Raw genomic sequence first — 17,253 nt, forward strand, 5'->3', positions numbered from 1 at the left:
TGAAGCATACACTTTGGGAAATCCAATCAGGACAAACCCTGGCCACTGTGACTGGTCCAGCTCTAGGCACAGGGCCAGGAATGTTGTTTGTGCAGTATCTTGGTTGATCACTGTAATGATGTGAGCCTGAAGCTGCTGGAGGTCTCCATTTGTAGCCAAAGAATACGCAGCCAAGAAGGATCCTCATGATACCCTTTGGATTCCCAATCAAACTCTTCCTGAAGTCAGATCCATCTCCAGACTTTCAATTACCTGAGCCAATAAGTTTTTTCACTTAAGATAGTTTGAATTGAGTTTTCTATCACTTGCAACCAAGAGAATCATCCTGATATTCTTCCTACAACACATTTCATTCCATCAAGCTATATTCATCTGCACTTTAGTACCTTCTCCTCTCTGAAAATAAAACTTGAGAGACTGAGAAAGTAAATTTTTATTAACCAGCCTTGACAAATTAAACACTCCTGAGGCTGGAGTTCTTGACAAAAAGAACTCCATATTAAGTAGAACAGAAGATCTAGTTTTTCTAATGCCAAAGATCAAGAGATCTGGCCTATCATCAAATCTGTTTCATAAAACTTTATTTTTAACCAAAGCAGTTAAGCCTGCAGTTTCCAGCTCTGTAAGGAAAAAACCGTGATGTTTATTTTCTCCCAATCTTCTCAATTTTCAATTTTCATTTACCTCTAAATCCAAACCACTATAAAAAATTACTAAGATGAAGAATAGAATATGATTTTTAAAAACATTTTAACCCAAGAAGCAGAAGATATGAATGGATATATATCATTTCTTCCTCATAAAGAAGAGAAACTACAGCTTAAGTTTATTTATTAATTTTGGCAACAAAACCAACCAGTATGGAGTTTCAATCACATTCATTAAACTACTCATTGCGCCATCCAGCTTTCCTTCTCAGTGGTCCCTTCAGACAAATCCTCACAAGAGTCTCAGATTTCAGAGGACTCATGGTCCCTGTTGGTCACCCAGATCACTGCCTCAAAAGGTGGCAAACTGCATTCCATCTGATGTCCAAAGGTTCCCAAGGCAATGTGTAAACATTACCAAGGCTTCATGCATTTTCCCATCCTCAAATTATCACATACAGTTAAATAACTATAACTACAACTTCCAAACAAACATCCAATCTCACTTCCTAAAAGACCTCTCGGGCTGGAAGAAGGCAACGCAGCCATCATGGCTTATGGTGGCTTATTAATATGAGCGGACTCATTTCCTTTTTATCTGTCTGAGACTAGGCTGGGGGTAGCGAGAGAGCAGTCATGCACAGTCCCCGAGTGTCCACTCATACAACACAGATGAGCATGCATGAAAATGCTAATCGACTCAAAACGATGTTAAAAACCAGCCTCAAGTTCCTTAGAGAAATATAAGAAATATTTTCTATGTTCATTACAATGCTCTCTTTAGCCTCCTATTAAGAAGAAACAAACTTTTACAACCTGGAATCAGCACACCAACAGAGATAGATTAATTCATTACACTACACTCCAAACTTTATTACCTCCGTGTGATGTTCTTTCTGTCTAGGTTTATTATCACTAAAGCAGCACACAAGTGGAGGTCTGCCCGGCTTGCTGTGCTAAGTACTTCAAAGCTCACGGCCCTATCCAGACATGCTGCCTTCAAACAGTCTGGTGTTACCACATGCACACAATTAGGACTTTTAAACCCATGATCATTTCTATGCACATCACCCTCATACATCCTCCTTATAACTAAAGTAACCATTAGATTATGTAGAATAAGTGTTCGCCAAATTTATAAAATTAATACATATAGCCAATGTATTAGTTTTAAACGAAAGATATGGCAATTCTAGTTCCATATTACACTTTTGTTTTGATTTATAGAAAGCACAACCTTAGAATGGAACTTCAAGTTCACAGGAGCCTCCTGTAAATCAAACAAGGGCAAGAACCACATCTGACTATGACTGTTTTATGCCTGACATACAATAGACACTGTAAATATTTGTTGGACAAATGAGTAAATAAAGGCATCAACACTAATTTTATGACTACAGAGGTGATTATTACAGGCATATCTTGGAGACACTGCGGGTTCAGGTCCAGACCACCACAATAAAGCGAATATCGCAATAAAGCAAGTCACACGAATTTTTTGGTCTCCCGGTGCATATACAACTTATGCCTACACTATACAGTAGCCTATTAAGTGTGCAATAGCATTATGTCTAAAAAAGCAATGTACATACTTTAATAAAATACTTTATTCCTAAAATATGCTAACCATGACCTGAGCCTTCAACGAGTCATAATCTTTTGACTCGCTGTTGATGGCTGCTGACTGATTAGGGGTGGTGGTTGCTAAAGGTTGGGGCAGCTGTGGGAATTTCTCAAAATAAGACAATAATGCAGTCTGCCACACCCACTGACTCTTCCTTTCACAAACAATTTTTCAGTAGCATGCAATGGTGTTTGATAGCATTTTACCCACAGTAGAACTTCTTTCAAAATCAGAGTCAATCCTCTCAAACCTACTGCTGCTTTTCAACTAAGTGTATGTGATAGTCTAAATCATTTGTTGTCATTTCAACAATCTTCACAGCATCTTCCCCAGGAGTAGATTCCATCTCAAAAAATCACTTTCTTTGCTCATTCATAAGAAGCAACTCCTCATCAGTTAAAGTTTTATCATGAGATTGTAGCAATTCAGTCACATCTTTAGGCCCCACTTCTAATTCTAGTTCTCTTGCTATTTCTACCACATCTGCAGTTACTTCCTCCACTGAAGCTTGAACTCCTCAAAGTCATCCATGAGGACAGGAATCAATTTCTTCCAAACTCCTGTTAATGTTGATATTTTCACCTCTTCCCATGAATCATAAATGTCTTAATGGTATCTAAAATGGTGGATCCCTTCCAAAAAGTTTTCAATTTACTTTGCCCAGATCCATCAGAAGAATCACCATCTATGGCAGCTATAGCCTTACAAAATGTATTTCTTAAGTCATAAGACTTGAAAGTCAAAATTAATCCTTAATCCATAGGCTGTGGAATGGATGTTGTGTTAGGAGGCACAAAAACATTAACCTTGTTGTACATCTCCATCACAGCTCTTGAGTGACCAGGTGTAAATAAGCAGTAATATTTTGAAAGAAGTCTTTTTTTCTGAGCAGCAGGTCTCAGTATTGGGCTTAAAATATTCACTAAACCATGTTGTAAACAGATGTGGTGTCATCCACACTCTGTTGTTCCATTTATAGAGCACAGGCAGGAGTAGTGTAATTCTTAAGGGCTCTAGGATTTTCAGGATGGTAAATGAGCATTGGCTTCAACTTAAAGTTAACAGTGGCATGAGCCCCTAACAAGAGTCAGCCTGTCCTTTCATTCTCTGAAGCCTGGCAGTGACTTCTCCTCTCTAGCTATGAAAGTCCTAGATGGCATATTCTTCCAATGGAAGGCTGTTTCAGCTACAGTGAAAATCTATTGTTCAGTGTAGCCTCCTTCATTAACTATCCCAGCCAGATCTTCTGGATAACTTGCTGCAGCTTCTACCTCAGCACTTGGTGCTTCACCTTGCACTTTTATGTTATGGAGATGGCTTCTTTCCTTAAACCTCATGAACCAACCTCTGCTAGCTTCAAACTTTTCATCTGCAGCTTCTTCCCCTCTCTCAGCCTTCAGAGAATTGAAGAGAGTCAGGGCCTTGCTCTGGATTAGGCTTCGGCTTAAGGGAATGTCGTGGCTGGCTGAATCCTCTATCCAGACCACTAAAACTCTCTCCACATCAGCAACAAGGCTGTTTCACTTTCACATTATTCATGTGTTTCCCGGAGTAACACTTTTAACTTCCTTCAAGAACTTTTCCTTTGCATTCACAACTTAGCTAACCATTTGGAGCAAGAGGCCTAACTTTCAGCCTGTGTCGGCTTTCAACATGCCTTCCTCGCTAAACTTAACCATTTCTAGCTTTTGATTTAAAGTGAGAGATGTGCAACTGTTCTCACTTGAACACTTAGAGGCCATTGTAGGGTTACCAGTTGGCCTAATTTCAATATTGTTGTATCTCAAGGAATAGGGAGGCCCAAGGAGAGGCAGAGAATCAGGGAACAGTGAGTAGAGCAGTCAGAATACACACATTTATAAATTAAGTTCACCATCTTACATGGGTGCATTTCGTGGCACCCTAAAACAATTCAATAGTAACACCAAAGATCATTGACCACAGATCATTATAACAAAGATAACAATAATGAAAACCTTGAAATATTGTGAAAATTACAAAAATGTGACACAGACACATGAAGTAAGCAAATGCTCTTGAAACAATGGCACCAACAGAGTTGCTCGATGCAGGGTTGCCACCAAACTTCAATTTGCAAAAAACACACTATCTTGAAAGACAATAAAATGAGATATACCTGTATTACGTCCTTGCATTTATGAAGTAAAGCACGAGTTGGCAAACTTTCTTGTAAAGGGCCAGATGGTAAATATTTTATGCTTTGTGGGCCGTATGGTCACTGTCACAACTACTCAACACTGGTCTCTTTTACAACTGTTCAACTCTGCTGCTATAACCCAAAAATGGTGACAGACAATACATAAACAAATGAGCATGATTGTGTTTAAATAAAACTTTATCAGGGGCTGGCCCTGTGGCCAAGTTGTAAAGTTCATGCACTCCGCTTCAGTGGCCCAGGGTTTCACCAGTTTGGATCCTGGGCATAGACATGGCTCATCAGGCCATGCTGAGGTGGCATCCCACATCGCACAACCAGAAGGACCTACAATTAGAATATACAACTATGTACTGCAAGTCTTTGGGGAGAAGAGGAAAAAAAGAAAAAGATTGGCAAGAGATGTTAGCTCAGGTGCCAACCTTAAAAAAAAAAAACTTTATTTACAAAAACAGAATTCAGCTACAAAAACATCCAAATCCCATGGAAACCACTATCTTATAATGACCACTCTATTCCCTAACAGTTGGAAATCGGTGGACTTGCTAAATTCAGCCAGACATGTTTTGTTAGGTCAAAAAGAGGCATATATACTCATTCTCCACAGTTCCCATCACTTCTTACTGAAGAACCCCTCACTAATTTCAGTCATGTTATTACTAGCCTGGCCCATGAAAGCCATTTAATTTACATCCTGGATTCTCCAGTACAACTGGTTTCCAGGGATGTGGCCCATATCCGTACCCACAGGTAACACAGAATCCGTAACCACAACATAGGCTCCTCGAGAGTAAGCCCATGACTTTCAATTCTTTGCCTTTCATCTAATACCTAATAACAACACCTAATAAACTTTAAATATTCATCGATTAACTGTTGTTTGATTATTCTGCACAGTCTCTTGGGAGGGGCTGTAGAGAGAGTAACAATGGCAAAGAGGATGTAGAAAACATGTGTCAGCAGGGAACAAAGTGAAAAGGGACATCGTGAGTCACAGGGAAAGCAGCAGGAATCATTACGGAACTGAAACACCACAGACATATCACCCAACTGTGTCTCAATCTTCTATCTGCTGTCTGGATTCCTCCTTCACATCACAGCAGAAGCTGGGCAGAGTTTGGACAACCTGGGACTGTCTCAGCCGTAATCACAGTGAGAATAAAACCTTGTGTAATCTTCATTTCTGCCACAGGGTGGCCTGCATGGGGGAACCTCAAAAAATTACCTACATGTAGTAGAATGAACTGTTGTATTCTCATTCAATGGAATGCTCTACAGCAATGAAAATGAGCAATCTGTAACCATATTCAATAACATGGAGGAATCTCTCTAATACACTGTTGAATGAGAAAAGCCAGACACAAAAGAGTACAATCTGCATGCTATATCACACACGCACACACACAGAAAAACAGGCAAAACTAATTTATGTGCCAGAGATCAAGAGAATAGTTACCCAGGGCGCGAAGTGGTGTCTAGCATCTAGAAGGAGACATGAGGCTGTGGGGGTAATGTTCTGTTTCTTGATCTCGGTGCTGGTTACATGGGTGTGTTCAGTTTGTGAAACTATATTTAGCTGTACGCTTAAAATGAGTATTTTCTGTATGTATGGTCTATTTCAATAGAAAATTTTTAAAAATTACCCCATATCTAAGTGGTCCTGGGCCAGGGAGCCACATGAAGGCCCCATAAGGGGCCCCAGAGGCCTTCCCTTCGTCCATCCTTCAAAGCCTTTTTGCCTCCTGTAGAGTCCCACCCACCCCTCCTCTTCTTCTCAAAGCACAGCCAGACAGAGGCCGAAGAGCAAAAAAGCAAACTAGATCATTCTAAACTACCTATAATTCCAGTCACAACTCCTTCAAAATGTCATTGTCTTTTAAAGAAATTTTGCTGCCATCACTAACTTTTTGTTCTAAATCAAAAACGAGAATACAAGAAGGCTCTGCTGCCCTAAAGGCTCACTTAAATAGACTTCTTTTAAAATAATGCTCTAAATGGGAACTCCAGTTCATAAACATCTATGAAGAAATGCTTAGACACTCAGGGACCACTTGAGGAACGTACTGTAAATAAAACATAACTGAGATTAGAATGTAGAACAGGTGACAGCCACCCTGCAACAACCACAGTGCTGTAAGAATCAATTGGGTAATTGGCTACAACGTGTAATAATCTACAACGATCCTCACAGCTGAAGACACTTGAAGATTTTATGTAGTTTCAATTCAGGTAATCAACGGTTCAGGAAACCATTCTGAATCTCCTGATTGTTGATTTTAACATAGTGACCTCAACTTGACATTACCACTCGTAGTCTTTTCACATTCTCCTGTAAGTTCAGGTTAAAAAAATCAATGAAGCCCTTTAATTCCATTAGGTCATAGAGACTAGTCTATTCATGAACGCTGATCAGGAAGAAGGCAAGAGTCGTAATCAGATCCAGTGATCTAACAATACACATCAGCCACAGTGGGGCAGATGGGCAGACCATGAGGAACGAAGAAAGCACAGTAATCCTCTCTTATACAGGGTACATGTACAGTGCAAATCCCACTGCTTTATATTCCAAAGTTTCTCATATCAAACAAATTCATATCGCATAGCTGTCCATTAAATAAATCACTGTTTAAAGATTTTTTTAAATCTGACTTTATTTATATTAGCTATCAAGGGAGCAGAAGTTCAAAATTACACCTTTTAACAGGAAATTACAACTGTTTAATTAAATGATTCTATGTCACATAGTTTATGAATCTTCTAAAATGCTGCTCAGTGGAGAAAATCCTTATTTTTAGGAGCTGCATCCTCAAGAACTTAGATAAAAGGTCATGGTGTCTGCAACTTATTTTCCCATTTCAGGAGAAAAGTGTACAAACCTACACACACACACTCACGCACAATGTGGCAAAATGCTAATGACTGCTAAATGTAGGGAGTGGATACACAGGAACTCACTGTACTTTCTTTTAACTCTTCAGTATGGTTGAAAATTTTCATAATAACAAGCCACACAGAAGTCTTTACTTACCTTTCCAGTGGATGGCCGTCTTCTCTCTCCTAATCAAAAACGAGCGGCTAAATATACCCAAAGGAACATTCAGGGATCGTTCATGCTGCCCTCACCCTGCAAGAATAAGCAAAACAACATGTTATCACCAAGAATTTTTATTAAGTTAATGCTATTTCAGTTGAGAAATGTATGTGTGTGTCTATATATATATATATATATATATATATATGACAAGCCTCTAGATTAAAATACTGCTCTTTTTGTTTTTTAAGCAGGGAGAAAAACGAAAAGAGAAAAAAATGATCCCACCACACACGTGGGATCGACCGTTAGCCTCACCCACACTAGGAACTTCTGGAACAAAGGAATTCCTCAGTGAGTTTCTTTTAACTCACATCAATTTCAGGGTAGTGTTGTAGCCCAAACTTCCACTCAATAAAAACTGAAGCTTCAAGGGCCTGAGCTTCACTGACTTTGGATTTCTGAGACCACACTAAGAAGGCATGCATGTACACTCTTAGAACCACACCAGAACTGCAGATCCTCCTGGAGTCCTTGCAGGCAAAGGTATTCAGACCCGATCTACTACTATTCTTAACTACAACACATGCTATAGGGCACAGCGGCACTGTGGCCTGCAAGTCATCTTCATAATGCCTCCACCGCACCTTACATTTTGGCATCATCTATTACATTTGATAATCCCCACAGCCCTGGGAGGTTAGCAGAATTTACTGATTCCATTTTCCAGAGGAGGCAGCTAAGTGTCAGAGATGATGCATGACAAGGACATTCAATCAGAAAACACCAGGGATAAACTCCTACTTAGGTCTTCTGACCCCAAGCTCAGGGCTTGTCTCACCATACAGGTGGTCCCCATGCCCCCCAACATGATGTTCTCTTGAAAACCAACCTCAAAGCCAAATGGCCAAACAACACATTCACATGCCATTGGGAGGGCTGGGGGGTGCGTGCTGCAGTTTGTTTCCTGAGAGAGTATATTAACAATCATTCTTAATAGTACCATTAATACTATAATTATGACTACCCATTACTACAATTACTTTTAGTAAGGCAATTTTTACTTGCTGTTGGGGATCTTCCATTCATTTTTATAAAATGCAAAATACAACAGAATATAATGGCACAGACACTGTTCCACCAATAAAGATGGAAGCAGCAGCCAAAACACAACTGGGAAGAACGTAGTGTCCCTATATGATGGCCTAAAGTGGCCCTTCATCGGCTGATCAACAAAGTTCTGCACACACAAATGTGCAGAGGTGTCGACGTCTAACGTGTGACAGTGCTGGGGTACAAAGGCCTGAGGAAAGCTAGCCAGGGTTCCACTGCACCTGGCTTTCAGTCCTATCTCCTCTACTCCTTAGCTTGGTTAAAAATCAAGAGAACTTCTCCAAGCTGCTTCCTCACCTGGGGGTTGGAACACCTGTTCACAAGGCGTTGCAACCCACAAAGGAGACAGGATGTGACTCAGTGCCTCACAAATCGGTGCGCTTGGACCCCAGGAATACTCACCAAGAAGTTCTGCCAAGAGCTACATAAAACCAAGGAAAAAAACACGATGTACCTTTGGAAACATCAACTTTACTCCAAGAGTTTGGTGAGGGGAGGAGAAGCAAATGAATCGGTAATGTAAAAGTTGTTAACATTAAAACAAATGTGCATTATGGAGTAGAATGCAACTGCTGCATGAATTTTTAAGCTGGAACTCCTACCCTTACTTGCCTAGTTCATTTCTAGCTACATCTTTACATGTAGGGGAAGGCCATGTGGGGTGGACTCTCTCTCCTTTTCCATTAAAGGTGGTCTTGGAGGGAATGTGTCAAGCTAGCAGGGATTTTAATATCACAGTGAGCCCAGGAAGCTACCAATGGCCCTTGCTCTGGAGAATTCTCTTCAAATTCAGGAGTCTCAGATTTGTGCTAGATCTAAGTACAGGTAGAATGAAGTCTAGGCACACAGGATCCCTTCTCTACACCACACACCCTGACGTAAGTAGCACTGAAGTTCCTCTCCTCACTGCCCCCTGCTCCCGCCCCATGGACATTCCTGTGAGGCAGGCTCCTGCCACTCAGTTACTCTGTTTACACCAGTGACATTTCTTCAACCCCATACTGATTGGTAACACATTCAGCATTTACAGTAATTCTCATTTAAATGGACGTCTGCATCATTACTAAAGAAAATAAGCTTACCAGTTTAGCTTATCTCTAACAACTTGTTATTACGAAGTATATTATATTAAAAAGTATATAACCATGGTAGCCAGCCTCCAAAATGGCCCCCAGTGATCCGTGCCTCATGGTATTCATGCTTTTGTGTAGCCCCCTGCCACACTGAGTAAGGCTGGCATTTATAACCAAGACAATATTGGGAAAATGACGGAGTGTGACTTCAAAGGCCAGGTCAAAAAAGCAGCTTCCCTTTCACTCTGTCTTGGCAGGGAAGCTGACTGCCAGGTCACGAGGACACTCAAGCTGCTCTAGAGAGAGGGCCACATGGTGAGGACCTGAGGCCTCCGGAAAAGCCAGGTGAGTAAGCCTCTCGAAGCAGATCCTCCAGACCAGTCCAGCCTTCAGATGACGGCTGCTTCAGTTGACATCTTGACTGCAACTCCACGAGAGATCCCAGGTTGGAACCACCCAGCTAAGCTGCTCCTAATTTCCGGACCAACACAGAAAACGTGAGAGATAATGTTTATCAGTGTTTTAGGCTGCTAACCTTTGAGGTAACTTGTTATGCAGTGATAATTGATACAATAACATATGTCAGCTTAAAGAATAAGAAAATAAATTCCATATACCTAATACTCAGTGGTGGTGCTGGGTTTTTGTTTTTTTGGTTTTGGGGGGGTTTTTTTGTGTTTCTTGTTTTTTGGGTTTTGTGGAAGACCGATATGCCCCTTCCTGATAACCTCTCCCCTCCATTCCCCACTGCCACCCACAGGTAACCACTAGCCTCAACCGTGAGTGAATCATTCCTTTGCTCCTCTTTATGGTTTTACCCCATATGTATTCTCAATGTTGCTGCATTTTACCTGGTTTCAAGCCTAATATAAATGAAACCAGAGTGTATATGCTAAGACTTCCCTCTTAAGATTGATTCTGAGAGTCGTCTCTGTGACTCATGTGGCTATAGTTGATTCTTCACCACTATATAGTTCTCATTGTGTGAACATACCCACAATTTAGGGCTCTATTTTCCTGCTGAGGATCATCTGGGGATTTTTCAGTTTTTGCTATTATGAATAATACTGTCATTTACATACTAGTCCTCGTCCTCTGGTGCACACAGCAAGAGTTTCTCCAGAGTATATACCTGGGAGAGGAGAGCTGGGCTTTGGGATTGCACGTGTTCCACTCTTCTAAGTAATGCCAAATTGTTTCCCAAAGTGCTTGTGTACAATTGACTCTTTAGCCGCCTTTCCAGTCTCTCTCCAAAAAAAGAGGCATGCTTGTTTTGCTAATTACCAGCAAAGCTTTCAACCAACGAAAGGAAAAGCTTTTCCTATTTGTAGCATCACTACTGCAAATAAATAGTACCCCAAAGTAGTGACCCAGACAGCTGGACCACGTTAGTCACAGGACGTCAGGACAGACTGCAGAACAACAATGGCGACTCAGTCAGCACCACACACTGCCCACAGGCGGAAGTCAAACGGGATTTCGAGACCTATGTTAAGTTCACAGACAGTTTTCCCCCTGATGGACTCACATCTACACTCCCATCTTATTGCTGTCATCTTGAAGGGGGAAAAAATTAAGTTAAATGCACCCCAGCCAAATTCAAGATTCAAGCAGGAGAGTCAAATCATTTCAGTGAAACAGTGCTTTGGTTTGTTTTTTTCTTACACAGAGAGCTGGTTATGTTTTTTATATTTTCACCTATAAGATGAGATTGTTATTTACTATACCTAATTTTACGTGTAGTAATTCTACAAAAAATACTTAGGTATTCTCTATACAAAAAGATGTCCTTTTTAGATTAATTAATTCCATTTCTTAGGAGACAACAGTAATTTTTATGATAATTTAATCCATATTTCTAGTAAAAACATGATACTGAACATTTCTGTTGGCATTGAAATTCTTTCAATGTGAGCAGGAAGAAGAAATGTTACCGTAAATTTCAAGGAGGCTCAGATCATGTCACTGAAAGAAACAATGGCACCAGATGACCAAAATGAGGTCATTCCAACTCACCCTCCTGACAGTTCTTATTTGCCTCTTTACAGCTGTTTATCCCTATGAGGTGGGAACTATTACCATACCTATTTTACAGACGGAGGAAATTAAGGCACAGAAAGCAATTAAGTTGTGCACAGTCACACAAGGGCTAAGTGGTAGAACAGGGATTTGGACCCAAGTGGTTTACCCCAGAATCCATATTCTTAACCACTACTCTAGCAGCTTCTTCAGTCCCCCAAGACCAGCTAGAAGACCCCCCAGTAGTAACAATAATAGTATCTACCGGTTACTAAGTTCCTGCAATGTGTCATGCTAAGTGTCTATTGCGTTAATTCTAATCCTCCCGTCATCTCTCCGGGCATGCGTTACTCCCATTTTATTGCTGAAATAGCCTCTGGGAGTTTAAGTAATTTGGCCAAAAATCACATAGGCAACAAAATAAAATGGTGGAGACACCACCTGAACGTTATCTTTGACTTCTAAGTTCATGTTCTTTCTATAATGGGCCTTCTGGACAAAATAAAACTGCCCAATCCCAGAGTTTGTGGTAGTCAAGCGCTGACCTTAGGTCCAAAACAGCCCCCAGGAAGAAAACAGATGCCACGTTGGGAGACAGTGTGCTGGCCTTCTTGGTGAGCAGTGGGGAGCAGCTGTCCTGCCTCCATGACAGGCAGACTGTGGTGGAGGGGGCGCCAATAAGAGCAGCAGGCAGTCAGAAAACCAGGGCTCAACACCACCTCCTTCTGAGTTTACACTGGGTAGGTCAAACAGCCTCTCCACACAGTGTTTTCATCTGTAAAATGGGGCTACCTTTAATTTCAAAGGGTTGCTGTGAGGATTAAAGAGACTAATACAGAAAATGGACCTGGCACATGGTAGGCACCAGATTCATGGTTAACAATTGAAGGATTAAGTGAGGACATGCTCTAGCTTTCCTAAAACAGGAAAAACCAGGGAGCCCTCTGTAACCACACACCGGCTTCCATATACGAAGCCTCAGAGTCCAGAAGAGAAGACTTGACAATTTGTAAAAAGCCATCTTTGTACCATGATTTTTTTTTTTTACTACTATGATTTCCTCTTTCCATCCTACCGTAAACAGAACAACATTGCCAACTAGATCAAACCTTTATGATATCAGTAAAAGTCAGACTTTCTTTACATAAACACTGGAGCTGGAATGGACTCAAAGTAAAATATTTGGCTCTTTTAACTTTTGTGTTACTGACTTTAGAAAATCTTAAACTCTCATTTCAAACAGCAACATCTCTTCAAAAGTATTTCTAGTTTCCTGGAAATCATCCCAAATTATCTGGCCAATGAAGAAAAAATTTGATTAAATGACTAGTAAATGACAAAAAAAAATTCCAGCAAAACTACATACACCACTGCTATGAGAAATAGAGTCCCCCTGCACGACTCCTTTTGCATTGCCTAAGATTAGGTATTTCAAGTATGAAATGTAAATTTAGGAACAGAACACCTAGGTTAGCTACCAGCAATCTCCAGGGTAACTGGTCCTTTTCGCCTTTTGCGGAGGGATAAGGGAGCAGTAGTAACTGCAGCATTGTAGGTCTGCTTTGCAAAATTGGTCCAATCCCATCTTTTTTGACCAACTGATGCCAATCCATGAGCGAGCTACACAGAGGAAACAGAGAAACATGTTTCTTAAAAGAAAAATGCTGAATCTTGTATTGGTTCTAATATTTGATCCAGAGTGGAGTAGGAGACCCACCAAGGGGCAATTTTCCAGATGGAGGTAGCCAGTGAGGGGCAGAAACAGCCTCAGGACAGTATGAGGTGTTTGAAGAGAACAACAGAAGCAGCCGTTGCTAGTGTTTTCTCAGTACACACCATCGGCCAGACCTGCTGCTGAGCATGTTTCCTACAATCTTCTTTACAACCCTCACTCAATAACTCTGAGAGAAAACATCATGATATAGATCCCTATTTAAGATAAAAAAATTAACTCAGAGAGTAAATGACTTGCCCTAAGTCAGAGAACTAGTAAACAGATATAATAACTTGCTTATAGTATATGCTAGGGACTCAATAAATATCTGCTGAACACAGGGTCTTTATTTCTCCTCCCTAAAAACAGAAAATACTACCCATCTCACAAAGATTTGTAAGGATAAAATGAGATTAGGTATACAAAGTTCCTAGCTCAGTGCCCTGACCTCTGGAATATACTGTGGTGCATGGGCAACCGTGTTGATATAAAAAGCTAGGCACAACAACCACCTGGAACAGGATTATGATAATGACTACGGGTATAACAAACATCATAATGGGCAGAAGATATACAGATATACATAACAGCGAGAAGAACGGCAAATAAGCACATGAAAAGATGTTCAACATCATTAATCATTAAGGAAATGCAAATTAAAATCACAAGATACCACTACACACCTATCAGAATGACTAAATTTTTAAAACAGCAATACCAAATGCTGACAAAGATGCAGAACTAGGACCCTTACACACTCTTGCTGGGAATGCAGTGGGTGAATAGGTAAACAAACTGTGGTATATCCATACAGTGGAATACTGCTTAGTAATAAAAAGGGACAGATTATTGATACACACAACAACATGGATGAATCTCAAAGGCATTATGCAAAATCAAAGAAGCTGGCCTCAAAAGAGTATAGTCTAAATAATCCCACTTGTTTGATATTCTGGAAAGGGCAAACCCCTAATGACAGAGATCAGGGTTGCCAGGAGTTAGAGATGGGGGAGGGTTTGACTACAAGGAGGTGGTACCATGGAATTTGAAGGGTGAGGGATGAGGGATTGGTCTGTATGCTGTTTCTAGTGGTAGTTACATGAATCAATGCATGGGTTAAAACTCACAGAACTGTATGTTCCAAAAAAGTGGATTTTACTGTTGGTAAATTTTAAAAATTACTGAATAAAATTTTTAAATCATAGGAAGAATTGGTAGGTCTTGGTGAATGGATATTTGACCTTTCATTTGTGGGAAAGAAAGTGACACGTGAGGGTCAAACGGCTCTAAAGTTCCTTGCCCAGGGAATAATGGTACAGGAGAAGATGAAGAGCCAGTGTGTGAGAAGTCAACACAGAGGCTGTGAGAGGTGCAGAGGGTCAAGAACCTTGGTTTCTAGCCTAATTTCCTACCAAATGGTGACTGAAATTATACAAGCCACACCATCTCCTTGAACCTTAGTTTACCTAATGCTAAAATCAGACAATGAAGCAAATGATCTTGAAGGTCCTTTCTCACTGCAAACATTCTAAGGTCAATTTGTTTTTAAGCTATTAGTTCTGGGAAGACAGCAGGGCAAATAAGTAGAAATACCCAGATATGGAAAAACAGCTATGCGTCTGCAAAGATGCCATCAGGGAACAAAATGAAGTGAAAATCATTGATGTGTGTGGATGGTAGACAAATAGTGGTGGAAGCAGCCAAGGGCAGGGAAAAGACAGGAGACTCAGAATACCTCTTCCTGGCATAACAGAGGCCAAGAGAAGAGAGAGGTTTCACAGGAGCAGAGGGCAGAGGGGCTGGAATAACTCAGGGATCAAATGCTGAAAAGGGTCAAGAAGAACGAGGACTGATAAAACAACAAAACTGTACAGATGTTTCAGAGATCAATAGAGTGAGTGACCGCCAAAAAAAAGGAACAGAAAGACAACCATCCAAACTTCCTGCTGTCTGCGTATATCCTGGCTATGTCCTAACTGTCCCCGTCCTCTCATTTTCAACCTCACTTTGCCGTCATCTTTGCTGTCAGGAGCCTAGAATTTAATAAAACATGCAGGTGCAGTTTCCCTGCAACAGTCCACTTCAGAGGCTGCAATCTTCAAAATTTAGAAATTCCTAGAAATTAAGAATATGACTATTGAGTGCCAGTGAGCCATTTTCCTGTCCTGCGTAAGTTTATGCAGACTCCAGACTTCTAGAACAGAAGAAATCATTTCATTTTTAAAGGATTTAACAGAATGTAAAGAATAGAACTTAAGAAGGGCTAAGATTTTATTGTTGTCACCTTATTCGTTTGTGAAGCAGGAAAGTGGCTTGAAGTTAATAATATTCCCAAACTGACCAAGTGAAGTGTGACAACTCCTTCATCTCTGTCCAAAGCAGGCCCCAGAACATCATTTAACGGGCCTCAGCTATTGCAGCCCAATGAACCCAGTGAGACATACCACTCTGAGCACTTAACCAGAACTGAAGGAAGATTAGGGAAATTAACAGTGAAAAGGTACACCCACAGACAAAGTTAATACACAGAAAACTTCCAGCACCACTTCTTCTGCCAATTTCCCTTTTTGATGATTACACGTGAAAACATCAATCTGTAGAACCTGCTGGTTATGAAAGAGGAGAAAGAGCTGACGACTTCAGCTCAAAGTCTGGTCTCTTCCATCACTAACAACTCACTAACTTGGGACAAATTTCTTCACTCCTTATCTCCCTTTCTGCCTCTACAAAATGAGGATAATCATGTGCTCCCATCTAGCACTCAGGCTACCGGTGCCCCACGCTGGATGACATCATGTCTGTGGAGGCACTTAAGGAGAACACAAATAAAAAGACAAATACAAGGTGTCATTACTGCTATTCTGGTGGGGGGGAGAGGGATGAATAGATTTCAAACACATTCAATCACATCCCAACTGCCTCTTTCAAGTCAACCATATGCTTCTCTTCCCTCACAGCTGGGCTGTAGAGCAGATGCTGGAATGGATACAGAGAGAAAGGTGGTGAGAAGGAATGCTTCAGACAGTAGCTTCAGTCCTCCTAGTTTCGGGAAGATAAAAAAGTAATTTCCTATCCATTTACATTCCACTAATCTTTTTTGAGAGCCTCTTATGTGTCAGACACCATGCTAGGCACTAAGAAGATTTTTTTTCCCTGCAAAACAAGCTGTGCTCTGAAGCATGTTCACTCTGGAAAGAGCTAAGTTGCCCATCACAACCCACCGTGCACAGTGGAATCACTGAGGCAGGGTGGGCAAAACTCAGTCCAGACGGCTGGCTGAGTTAGGAAGGCGACGCCCCTGATGGAGGAGAATGGAATGAAGACAGGGCAGAAAGGGGACAGCTAGAAAGAAATCCAGGCGGAAGTGATGAGGGTTTAAGATACAGATGAATGCAAGAGATAAGAAAGAAGTAAAATGACCTTGCTGTGACGACTGGAAGGATACAGGGGTAAAGGAAAAGGAACTGTGGGTGACTCCCTTGCTCTGTCTTGATGACTGAGAAGATGAGCTTTTTCACAAGGCACAGGAAGAAGTGCAGATCTGGTGGGCAAGATGGGTTCACTTTGTACTGTGTCACCATGTACCTGACTTCAACCAAAAAGTCTTAGCTTTTATCATCATTTAGCTGCTTATTTCAAATTCCCACAGGCAAGAGGACCTCTTAAAACAGAGCAGAACGTCTAGGCAAGAACTCAATTCCATGCTCCTAACTTCCTAGTAGCCAAAGTGAGAAGAGCCGCATATCAGAGAGGGTAAGAGGTTTACCCCAGGTCACAAAGCCAGAAAAAGAGGGAACTAAACTTTAATCCCAGGTGGCCTGCTTCCAGAATATCAGCTTTTTATGTAGCATGCTAC

General features: G+C 41.0%; 1 protein-coding gene across 2 annotated transcripts in view; it reads right to left on the reverse strand.

Annotated features, from left to right (window-relative positions):
• Positions 1-17,253, reverse strand: part of SGMS1 (sphingomyelin synthase 1) — a 285,938-nt gene that overhangs the window by 247,564 nt on the left and 21,121 nt on the right. For both annotated transcript variants that reach the window (XM_046652229.1, XM_046652227.1), the window contains exon 2: positions 7,476-7,571. The gene's annotated coding sequence lies outside the window, so the exon portion shown is untranslated. The remainder of the gene's footprint in view (positions 1-7,475; positions 7,572-17,253) is intronic.

This window comes from Equus quagga, chromosome 2 (assembly GCF_021613505.1).
Source record: "Equus quagga isolate Etosha38 chromosome 2, UCLA_HA_Equagga_1.0, whole genome shotgun sequence".
Taxonomy (NCBI): Eukaryota; Metazoa; Chordata; class Mammalia; order Perissodactyla; family Equidae; genus Equus; species Equus quagga.